Raw genomic sequence first — 12944 nt, forward strand, 5'->3', positions numbered from 1 at the left:
TGAGGATGGTGTAAGAAAAAAGAGAGAAACATCCCAGTTGACAGGCCCCAATCAGACAAAGCGTGACCCGACCAGAGGGGAGCTGCGCAGCTTTAAAAAGCTCCAATTCTGTCGGCCGGGGTCTGTGACAATTCCAAGTCTCTATGAGATATAAGTGCTGCCCTAGTTTCAATAGGTGAAAGATTCCTGTCCTATCTTGGTGTCCGTTCCTGTTAGGTTAAAATTACAAGAGGGCAGTGTGGCATACTTAGATGATGACTTTCGTTAGGCCTCTGCCACGTGGGTGACACTACCTCTCACTGTGTATTTTTTATAGTCGGCAGTTTGTCCCTCCAAGCCAATCTGTCGCTTGTAGTAAGGACCCGGTCCTCTCAAAAGGTCTAATTGTCCCGCCAGTCTGAACTAGTTTGGCTATATTTAGTGTGTGTTCTTATGCGCTATAGGCTGTCTGGCCTTCTCCTTCACTGCCCTGAGCGCCAATGCCTCTGCGGTTCTAAGCAACCGCACCTTCCCATGTGTCGACCCCCCTCCGGTACACCTCCACCAGAGGCTTTTTCTTTTACCTGGTCGGTGAAGCTTGGGGGTATATCCAAGGAGGGCTGCCGCTCCGTGCTGCACGCAGATGGTATGTGAGCCAAGATGGAGCGGTGCTGGAGTGCGGCTCTTTTTACTGGGCTCCCGGTCGCTGGATCCGTTGTTGAGATCCACACACTGCTACAAGTTGTTCGGCGGAGTTCCATACAACCCGACAATATCTTTGAGTGTGGGGCTAGGCATGCCAATTGAAGTTTATGGGTCTATTTTTCGCTCCCAGACACGGAGCTCAGAACAATTGCGACTGTCTAGTAAGCCCGCCTACCGGAAGTCAGACAACAAATAGGGATTTTATATGTAGAACAGTTGAGGAAAGCCGATTTGATGGTCTGCAGATCATTTGAATCACTTAAAGGGACTGTCAACTCCAAAATTGTTATTGTTTAAAAAGATAGATAACGCCTTTACTACCCATTCCCCTTCTCTGCACAACCAACATTGTTATATTAATAAACTTTATAACATTTACATCAATAAATGTCTGCCTGTTTGTAAGCCACTACAGACAGCCTCTTATCACATACTTTTAAATTTGCTTTTTATAACAGGAGAGTGCTAGTTCATATTAACCATATAGATAACATTGTGCTCACTCCAAGAGTTGTGCACAACACAGCTAAAATGCGAATCAATAGCTAATAAATAAATAAATAGTCGTGATCAGGGGGCTGTCAAAAGAGGCTTATATACAAGATAATCATGGTGGTAAAAACTATATTAATATAACCATGTTGGCTGTGCAAAACAGGAATGGCTAATAAAGGGATAATCTATCCTTTAAAGGGACACTCAAGTCAAAATTATATTTGTATGATTCAAATGGAGCATGCAGTTTTAAACAACTTAACAATTTACTTCCTTTACAAAATGTACGCTGTCTTTTTAATTTCACACTTTAAATCTCCATCACCTACTGAGCATGTGCAACAATTCACATAATATACGTATATGCATTTGTGATTGGCTGATGGCTGTCACCTGATACAGAAGGAGTGGAAAACAACATAACTTGAAGTTTAGACTAAGTGCTATTGCATTGTCTGGTTATCATGCCTTTTTTGATTTTGCAAATATATTGTATTTACTGGTCCTTTAAACAGGAGTTTGAACGCTCTAATAATTACCGGCTAGATTTAGAGTTGGGCGGTAGCCGTCAAAACCAGCGTTAGAGGCTCCTAACGCTGGTTTTTACTGCCCTCTGGTATTTGGAGTCAGTCAGGAAAGGGTCTAACGCTCACTTTACAGCCGCGACTTTTCCATACCGCAGATCCCCCTACGCCATTTGCGTATCCTATCTTTTCAATGGGATCTTTCTAACGCCGGTATTTAGAGTCGTGGCTGAAGTGAGCGTTAGAAATCTAACGACAAAATTCCAGCCGCAGAAAAAAAACAGGAGTTAAGAGCTTTCTGGGCTAACGCCGGTTTATAAAGCTCTTAACTACTGTGCTCTAAAGTACACTAACATCCATAAACTACCTATGTACCCCTAAACCGAGGTCCCCCCACATCGCCGCCACTCTATTAAAATTTTTTAACCCCTAATCTGCTGCTCCGTACACCGCCGCCACTCTATTAAAAATGTTTAACCCCTAATCTGCTGCTCCGTACACCGCCGCCACCTACGTTATCCCTATGTACCCCTAATCTGCTGCCCCTAATACCGCCGACCCCTATATTATATTTATTAACCCCTAATCTGCCGCTCCGTACACCGCCGCCAGCTACGTTATCCCTATGTACCGCTAATCTGCTGCCCCTAACATCGCCGACCCCTATATTATATTTATTAACCCCTAATCTGCCGCCCCCGCTATCGCTGACACCTGCATATTTTTTTAACCCCTAATCTGCCGCTCCGTACACCGCCTCCAGCTACATTATCCCTATGTACTCCTTTAAATCTAACTAAATAAATTAACTCTTATTAAATAAATTATTCCTATTTAAATCTAAATACTTACCTGTAAAATAAACCCTAATATAGCTACAATATAAATAATAATTATATTGTAGCTATTTTAGGATTAATATTTATTTTACAGGCAACTTTGTAATTATTTTAATCAGGTACAATAGCTATTAAATAGTTAATAACTATTAAATAGATACCTAGTTAAAATAATTACAAAATTACCTGTAAAATAAATCCTAACCTATGTTACAATTAAACCTAACACTACACTATCAATAAATTAATTAAATAAACTACCTACAATTATCTACAATTAAACCTAACACTACACTATCAATAAATTAATTAAATACAATATCTACAAATAAATGCAATGAAATAAACTAACTAAAGTACAAAAAATAAAAAAGAACTAAGTTACAAAAAATAAAAAAATATTTACAAACATTAGAAAAATATTACAACAATTTTAAACTAATTACACCTACTCTAAGCCCCCTAATAAAATAACAAAGACCCCCAAAATAAAAAATGCCCTACCCTATTCTAAATTAAAAAAATTCAAAGCTCTTTTACCTTAACAGCCCTGAAAAGGGCCATTTGCGGGGCATGCCCCAAAGAATTCAGCTCTTTTGCCTGTAAAAAAAAACACATACAATACCCCCCCCAACATTACAACCCACCACCCACATACCCTTAATCTAACCCAAACCCCTCTTAAATAAACCTAACACTAAGCCCCTGAAGATCTTCCTACCTTATCTTCACCTCGCCGGGTATCACACCGATCCGTCCTGGCTCCGATGTCTTGATCCAAGCCCAAGCGGGGGGGCTGAAGATGTCCATGATCCGGCTGAAGTATTCATCCAAGCGGGAGCTGAAGAGGTCCATGATCCGGCATCTTCAATCTTCTTTCTTCCGGAGCCATCATCTTCCAGCCGATGTGGATCCAACCTCTTCTACCGATGCCTACTCGCCGAATGACGGTTCCTTTAAATGAAGTCATCCAAGATGGCGTCCGTCGAATTCCGATTGGCTGATAGGATTGGATCAGCCAATCAGATTGAGCTCGCATTCTATTGGCTGATCGGAACAGCCAATAGAATGCAAGCTCAATCTGATTGGCTGATCGGATCAGCCAATCGGATTGAACTTGATTCTGATTGGCTGATTCCATCAGCCAATCAGAATTTTCCTACCTTAATTCCGATTGGCTGATAGAATCCTATCAGCCAATCGGAATTCGAGGGACGCCATCTTGGATGACGTCCCTTAAAGGAACCTTCATTCTTCAGTTGGACGTCGGAAGAAGAAGATGGATCCGCGCTGGAGGTCTTTAAGATGGAGCCGTTCGTCATCGGATGAAGATAGAAGATGCCGCTTGGATCAAGATGGTTGCCGGTCCGGATCTCCTCTTCTTCCCGGAAAGGATGAAGACTTTGGAGCCTCTTCTGGACCTCTTCAGCCGCCGCTTGATAGAAGACTTCAGCCGGATTATGGATCGCCAGCCCCGGCTTGGGCTTGGATGAAGACTTCGGAGGACGGATCGGTGAACCTGGCATGGTGAAGATAAGGTAGGAAGATCTTCAGGGGCTTAGTGTTAGGTTTATTTAAGGGGGGTTTGGGTTAGATTAGGGGTATGTGGGTGGTGGGTTGTAATGTTAAGGGGTGTATTGTATGTTTTTTTTTACAGGCAAAAGAGCTGAATTATTTGGGGCATGCCCCGCAAATGGCCCTTTTCAGGGCTGGTAAGGTAAAAGAGCTTTGAACTTTTTAAATTTAGAATAGGGTAGGGCATTTTTTTATTTTGGGGGTCTTTGTTATTTTATTAGGGGGCTTAGAGTAGGTGTAATTAGTTTAAAATTGTTGTAATATTTTTCTAATGTTTGTAAATATTTTTTTATTTTTTGTAACTTAGTTCTTTTTTATTTTTTGTACTTTAGTTAGTTTATTTCATTGTATTTATTTGTAGATATTGTAATTAATTTATTGATAGTGTAGTGTTAGGTTTAATTGTAGATAATTGTAGGTATTTTATTTAATTTATTTATTGATAGTGTAGTGTTAGGTTTAATTGTAGATAATTGTAGGTATTGTATTTAATTTAGTAGTGTTAGGTTTAATTGTAACTTAGGTTAGGATTTATTTTACAGGTAATTTTGTAATTATTTTAACTAGGTAACTATTTAATAGTTATTAACTATTTAATATGTATTGTACCTGGTTAAAATAAATACAAAGTTGCCTGTAAAATAAATATTAATCCTAAAATAGCTACAATATAATTATAATTTATATTGTAGCTATATTAGGGTTTATTTTACAAGTAAGTATTTAGCTTTAAATAGGAATAATTTATTTAATAAGAGTTAATTTATTTCGTTAGATTTAAATTATATTTAACTTAGGGGGGTGTGAGTGTTAGGGTTAAACTTAGCTTTAGGGGTTAATACATTTATTATAGTAGCGGTGAGCTCCGGTCAGCAGATTAGGGGTTAATTATTGTAGCTTGCTGGCGGCGACGTTGGGGGCGGCAGATTAGGGGTTAATAAATATAATATAGGGGTCGGCGGTGTTAGGGGCAGCAGATTAGGGGTACATAACTATAATGTATGTTGCGGCGGTGTACGGAGCGGCAGATTAGGTGTTAATAATAATATGCAGGTGTCAGCGATAGCGGGGGCGGCAGATTAGGGGTTAATAAATATAACATAGTGGTCGGTGATGTTAGGGGTACATAGGGATAACGTAGCTGGCGGCGGTGTACGGAGCGGCAGATTAGGGGTTAATAATAATATGCAGGGGTCAGCGATAGCGGGGGCGGCAGATTAGGGGTTAATAAGTGTAAGGTTAGGGGTGTTTAGACTCGGGGTACATGTTAGGGTGTTAGGTGCAGACGTGGGAAGTGTTTCTCCATAGGAAACAATGTAGCTGCGTTAGGAGCTGAACGCTGCTTTTTTGCAGGTGTTTTTTTTCAGCTCAAACAGCCCCATTGTTTCCTATGGGGGAATCGTGCACAAGCACGTTTTTGAAGCTGGCCGCGTCCGTAAGCACCGCTGGTATCGAGAGTTGCAGTGGCGGTAAATATGCTTTACGCTCCCTTTTTGGAGCCTAACGCAGCCCTTCTGTGAACTCTAAATACCAGCGGTATTTAAAGATTTTGTTCACTTCCCATCAATGCTGTCTCAGTCATCACATTGAATGAAACAATTTGCATTTTATACTCTTGATACCTCATTTTGCTTTCTATGCTTATATGTAGGATAAAATGGTTTCCCTTTCTTAGAGTTACATACTTTAGAGTTAACATATTGAAGTTGCCCAGTTTCCCATGCTGAAAACTCTTGATTTGTTTCCACAGTATAAGCTACATTGGTATTATTGCTTATAGATTTTGTTAATGATTTCTCAATCCTGCCTCTTTTTTTTTTCTTTTTTTTTTACATTGTAGGATGCAATTTGTATTTTCTATTCTGATATACTTCAGTTTTACTCTATATGCAGAAGCCTGCTGTATTACTTTATTAGAATTATTTGCAGTCTCATGCATCACTTGTGTTTAATATACTGGGATTGCCCAGTCTCTGTTTCCACAGTATAGCCTAGACATTAGTAGCATTACTTAAACATTTCTGCTAATTATCTTTCAGTGCTGCCTCTCTCTTCATATTGAATGATGCAACTGGTTTTTCATGTCTTGGCTTACCTCATCACATATTATAAAAGCCTGCTGTTTCACTTTATTAGTTTCATCTACAACGACTTGTATGTGTGGGTATGTATGTGTGTGTGTATATATATATATATATATATATATATATATATATATATATATGTGCACAGCTGAATACATATACATATATTTCATCTTCTATAGAGCTGCATATTACCTGTTATACCTACTGCAACGAGAATTAGTATACCCTTTTGGGCATACCACCAGTGTTAATATTTGGTTTTACGTTTTGTTGTATGTGTTGTTCTGTTCTTAGTTGTTAATATATAAAAAAAAAATGGGACTCGACTAGTCCTTTCTATACCTCTCAATGTTCAGATCTCTTTTATACAGTCTCAATCCTTTATATTCGGATTTGCATAGTCCATATATACCTTTAAGCAATATTCCACCTTCTTCTGTAACGCTCAATGGCAACTATACCACAAATGTTAATATACGGATGTTTAGTATGTAGCATTTCTTTAATGTCTTATACCTATGCCTTGTAAATGCTGATATATATCTCCTTGTACCTGTGTTTCTTTAATAAAAAAGAATTAAAAAAAATAAATAAAATACCAGCGGTATTTAAAAGGTGCGGGAGAAAAAAAGCACGCGTAGCTAACGCACCCTTTTGGCCGCAGAACTCTAAATCTAGCCATACATTTTTTGCATATCTACAAATTTGACATTTCTTTATAGACTGGACAAAGAAAAGGGTGTAAATTTGTCCCAATTATAGAAGCATTTAAGCAAGGGAATTATTCTACATCTGTTATAAACTGGTGAAAACAAATCAGGGACAAACAAATTCTGTCTGAAAATGTGCTGAAATTGTCCCCTATTTTTGATGATATTCATGAAGATGTTATTAAAAAAAAACTTTAGCAAAAATCAAGTGGGTGACCATCTCTTCAAATTAGATGGAAGAGCATATGATAATTATAAGCTGGTCCTATATTATACAAAAAATATATCTAAATTGAGCTCAGGCATAGATATTTTATGCCCTAAATGTAGCCTCTATGAACGCAGATCTACTTCATTGTTTTTCAATTGTTCATTGTTTTTCATTGTTTTTGTCCCAAAATTAAAAAGTTTTGGTGTAAAATTAAATACTGGCTAAAAAATTTGCTTAGGAATCAATTGAAAATTTCTGGGGAAAAAAAAAAAAAAAAAAAAAAATATATATATATATATATATATATTCAAAGCCTAAATAGAGCCAGAAAAGAAGATTTTATTGATACAATTATTTTGGAGGTTAGAAAAAAATTTCTAAAGGATTAGAAATCAAAAAGCACTCAAGTTTTGTGGGATTTATTAAAAAAATTGAATATTAGAACAATATATGTCTTTAGACTCAGAAAGACATATTATAACGTTTTTAAGTGGGCAAAGCTGATTAAGTCATATCCCACATATATACAAATAATTCTAGGTCCAGATATTTAATCTCAGCTATAAATAGAGGAGAGTACCCCCAAGTTTAAGGGGGATTACTCTTTGGTATTTTTGTGTCTTCTGGACCAGTCCAACTTTTAAATATTTGTGTTTAATATAGAAGATTATGTTAGAAGTATGACGACAAATACTTTGAATCAATTTACATTCACAATTATTATGTAATATGAGAATTCATGTGTTATAATTTGTCTATTTGTTTTGTTTGATATGTCTGCTTGAAATTGTATTATGTATCATTGTTCTGCACAGAAACTTTTGCCAGCCGAGTGGCATTATGAAGTAGCCGGTTGGGGACAGTGTAATAACTTGCACAAATTAATTGCATAATTTAAAATAAATGTATTTAAGGATAATTTAATTTGTGCAAAAAAAATTAAACATCTTTAACATTAGCTCATTTTAGTTTAATATTGGCTAAAAAAAATTGCCAGGTGGTCAGTAAAATCAGCCGGGTGGTGCACCCGTTAAAAAGGTCCTGTGGAGAACACTGGGAATGTTTAAACCATAATAATAATAATAATAATAAAAAAAGGGATTTATGCCTTAATAAGTACAGACACTTATTCTTGCCGTGCTAGGCTTAAGTTCTTAAGCTACATTATATGATCTAATATTATTGTGCCATGTAGTGTTTATTTGTGTGTATATGTATGTATAAATAAATATATATATATATGTGTGTGTATGTATGTATATGTATATATATATATATATATATATATATACAGTTGTATGCAAAAGTTTAGGTACCCCTGACAATTTCCATGATTTTCATTTATAAATAATTGGGTGTTTGGATCAGCAATTTCATTTTGATCTATCAAACAACTGAAGGACACAGTAATATTTCAGTAATGAAATAAGGTTTATTGGATTAACGGAAAATGTGCAATATGCATCAAAACGAAAATTAGACAGGTGAATAAATTTGGGAACCCTTGTCATTTTGTTGATTTGAATACCTGTAACTACCTAGCACTGATTAATTGGAACACACAATTGGTTTGGTGAGCCCATTAAGCCTTAAACTTCCTAGACAGGTTCATCCAATCATGAGAAAAGGTATTTAAGGTGGCCAATTGCAAGTTGTTGTTCTCTTTGACTCTCCTCTGAAGAGTGGCAACATGGGGGCCTCAAAACAACTCTTAAATGACCAGAAAACAAAGATTGATCAACATTATAGCTTAGGGGAAGGCTACAAAAAGCTATAGCAGAGATTTAAACTGTCAGTGTCCACTGTGAGGAACATAGTGAGGAAATGGAAGACCACATGCACAGTTCTTAAGGCCAGAAGTAAAATATCGGAGAAGCAAAAGCAAAGGATGGTGAGAACGGTCAAAAATCAGCCCACAGACCACCGCCAAAGACCTGCAACATCATCTTGCTTCAGATGGTGTCACTGTGCATCGTTCAACAATTCAGCGTATGGTAGAGTGATGCGGAAGAAGATTTTTCTACACACACACCACAAACAGAGTCGTTTGAGGTATGCAAACGCACATTTGGACAAGCCAACTTTATTTTGGAAGAAGGTGCTGTGGACTGATGAAACAAAGTTTAAGTTATTTAGTCATAACAAGGGGCGTTATGCATGGCGGCAAAAGAACACAGCGTTCCAAGACAAACACTTGCTAGCCACCGTAAAATTTGGTGGATGTTCCATCATCCTGTGGGGCTGTGTGGCCAGTGCCGGTACTGGGATTCTTGTTGAAGTTGAGGGTCGCATGGATTCCACTCAATATCAGCAGATACTTGAGAATAATGTTGAGGAATCAGTCACAAAGTTGAGGTTACGCCGGAGTTGGATATTTCAACAAGACAACGACCCAAAACACTGCTCAAAATCTACTCTGGCATTGATGCAGAGGATTAAAGGGACACTGAACCCAAAAAAATTATTTCGTCATTCAGATAGAGCATGTAATTTTAAGCAACTTTCTAATTTACTCCTATTATCAATGTTTCTTCATTCTCTTGCTATCTTTATATAAAAAAGAAGGCATCTAAGATTTTTTCTTGGTTCAGAACTCTGGACAGCAGTTTTTGATTGGTGGATTAATTTTTCCACCAATCAGCAAGGACAACCTAGGTTGTTCACCAAAAATGGGCCGGCATCTAAACTTACATTCTTGCATTTCAAATAAAAATGAGAATGAAGAAAATTTCATAATAGGAATAAATTAGAAAGTTGCTAAACATTTGATGCTCTATCTGAATAAAAAAAGAAAAAATTTGGGTTCAGTGTCCCTTTAAGTATAATGTTCTGGAATGACCATCCCAGTCCCCAGACCTGAATATCATTGAAAATCTGTGGGTTGATTTAAAGCGGGCTGTCATTGCTCAGCAACCATCAAACCTAACTGAACTGGAGATGTTTTGCAAGAATGGTCCAAAATACCTTCATCCAGAATCCAGACACTCATTACAGGCTATAGGAAGTGTCTAGAGGCTGTTATTTCTGCTAAAGGAGACTCTTCTAAATATTGATGCAATATTTCTGTTGGGGTGCCTAAATTTATGCATCTGTCCAATTTCGTTTTGATGCATATTGCACATTTTTCTGTTAATCCAATAAACCTAATTTCACTGCTGAAATATTACTGTGTCCTTCAGTTGTTTGATAGATCAAAATGAAATTGCTGATCCAAACATCCAATTATTTATAAATGAAAATCATGGAAATTGTCAGGGGTGCCTAAACTTTTGCATACAACTGTATATAATTGCATACACACACACACACACACACCAATGTTTGAAGTTAGGCAGCTATTTGGTGCTAGCTGCCACTAGATGTAGCTAGTCTTCACTGTATGAATCTCCTTAATGTTCAGCAGCATTTATAAAACAAGGTCGGGAACGTCTTCTCAGAATGTTATTAATTTAAACACTGATTTAACGACTACTCAGTCAGGAGCTGGCTAGCCTGGGAGCAGCATCAACTAGAATTTTGTTTAGGATCATTCTACCTTGGCAGAGAGAGGGAGATACTGTTGTATGCAAAAGGTTAGGCACACCTTACTAAATAGCATATGTTGTTTGTTATGTATTATTTGTCATTAGCCTGCTTTACACTACACATTGGCTAAAGTGCCACAACAAGTTAATTTCTCATCACAGAAAGTAAAAATAAAGTTCTGTCTCTGGGTTTAAGAGGTTGTATTAAATATAGTTCTGCCAATTTTAATACACAGTTACATTTAACTGATTGAAAAAAGTAAATAAAACTGTAACGGTAGCATGTGCAAAAGTTTGATCACCATGAAGTACCTTGTTGGTCGCTGGTCATTAAGGATTTTTTCAGGCCCTAATATCACGGGTCTTGCCGCCAGTGGCAAGAACGCACTATTACGACCTCCCTCCAGCAAGCTTGACTCTATCAAAAATTCACGCCTCATAGAAAGACCAGTGACGTACAGGAGAGAGAGAGTAAAGGGACAGCTTACTTGTAAATTTTTATCATGGTAATTATCTTGTATTTAAGCCTCTACAGATTGCCGCCTTATCTCAGTTCTTTTGACAGACTTGCAGTTTAGCCAATCAGTGCTGACTCATAAATAACTCCACAGGCGTGAGCACAGTGGTACCTATAAGACACACATGAACTAGCACTGTATAATGGTAAAAAAAAAAAAAACTATCAAAGTACACTGAGATAAGAGGGGGCCTTCAATGGTGTAGAAATCAGTTTGTGTCTACCGAGGTTTATTTTTCAAAAAAGAATACCAAGAGAACACAGCACATTTGATGATAAAAGTAAATTGGAAAGTTTTTTTTTTTTAATTGCATACCCTATCTGAATAATGAAAGTTTAATTTTGACTTGACTGTCCCTTTATTTTTTTTCCCTTCCTGTAAGTCACACTCTTCTCTGTCTGTGTTATTGGTTTGTTTGTTTATTTTGGGGTTTTTTTTAGTTCTAAAATGTAAATAATAGTCTAAATTTATTTAAAACAACTATTACCTTTCTGATTACAGCACTGTACAATCTTTCTGAGGGTACTATATATACAAAAATATTTAAAATGATATAAAACTACCTTTCAATTACATGAATATGCTTTATTATAGATATTGATGGTAGATAAGAGCCATAGGCCCAGCAAGTCTGCCCGATATTTCCTAAAAGTATAAACTTATTTAGTTAGTAGGATAGCCTTATGCTTGTCCCAGGCATTCTTAAAGTCCCACAGTGTTTGTCATTACTACCTCTTGTGGAAGTTTATTCCATGAATCAATCAGCCTTTCTGTAAAGAAGCTTCCTCAAATTACTCCTGAATATACTTCCCTTTAGCTTGAGCTCATGACCCCTTGTTCTTGAATTTTTCTTTGAAGTAAAATGCTCACAGCCTCATTTGTAAATATTGCCTAAGATGTTGTTTACACTTGGTTCTATCTCCTCTCTTAAAATGTTTTATATTTGGCTACAATTTGGCAGTTTACCTTGAACCAACAAGAGTTATATACAAATTTAAATAACTGATATGATATTTAGATGTCAATAATTTAGATTTTTCAGTTTGACAATGTGTTTATTTTTTGATAAATATAAATTTCTTCCAATTCATTTAGATTGAATTTTGTATGTATTGTCCCTTTAATATGTTTTATATTTAACAGAATTACTTTTTGTTTAGAATGTACTGTTTTGGAAGCAGTATTGTAGGTACATTAGGTGCCCATCCTTTTCAAATGACATCATAGTGTTAAAACGCATTGTTAGTACAGGTATGAAATCCTTTATCTAAACTGTTTGGGACTAGAAAATGTTTGGATCTTGGAATATTTGCTCAGGAGAGGGGATGGACCAAGTGTAAACAACAATATCTTATGTCATTTTTAGGCAATATTTAAATGCCATAGCACAGCTTATACATGCAACTCAAGGTAGTTTTATATAATTTTTAATACTTTTGTGAGACTTACAGGCAGGGAAAATAGAATTTTTTAAAACTGTTTATTAAAAAAAAAAAAAAAAATTAAAAAGTTTGGATTTTTTAATAAGTTTGAATTTGGGAATATGTAGTAGTACTGTTATTGAGGAGTGGTACATGCAGGGTCTATCATAAGCCTTTAGAAAAGCTTATTTATTGTTTTATCTACAGAAATCCTCATTAACTGTAATGGAAAAATATGTTGAAATATTATTACATAAAGATTTATAATAACCTTTGGGCAATAATAAAACATATTAGAGGTAGAAAATTCTTTATCTAAACTTCTTGAAACCAGAAAAGGTTTGGAATCCAGAATA

General features: G+C 36.4%; 1 protein-coding gene across 4 annotated transcripts in view; it reads left to right on the plus strand.

Annotated features, from left to right (window-relative positions):
* The window catches only part of NEDD4L (NEDD4 like E3 ubiquitin protein ligase), an 826963-nt gene that overhangs the window by 370302 nt on the left and 443717 nt on the right, over window positions 1-12944 (plus strand). The window lies entirely within an intron of this gene.

This window comes from Bombina bombina, chromosome 2, assembly GCF_027579735.1.
Source record: "Bombina bombina isolate aBomBom1 chromosome 2, aBomBom1.pri, whole genome shotgun sequence".
Taxonomy (NCBI): Eukaryota; Metazoa; Chordata; class Amphibia; order Anura; family Bombinatoridae; genus Bombina; species Bombina bombina.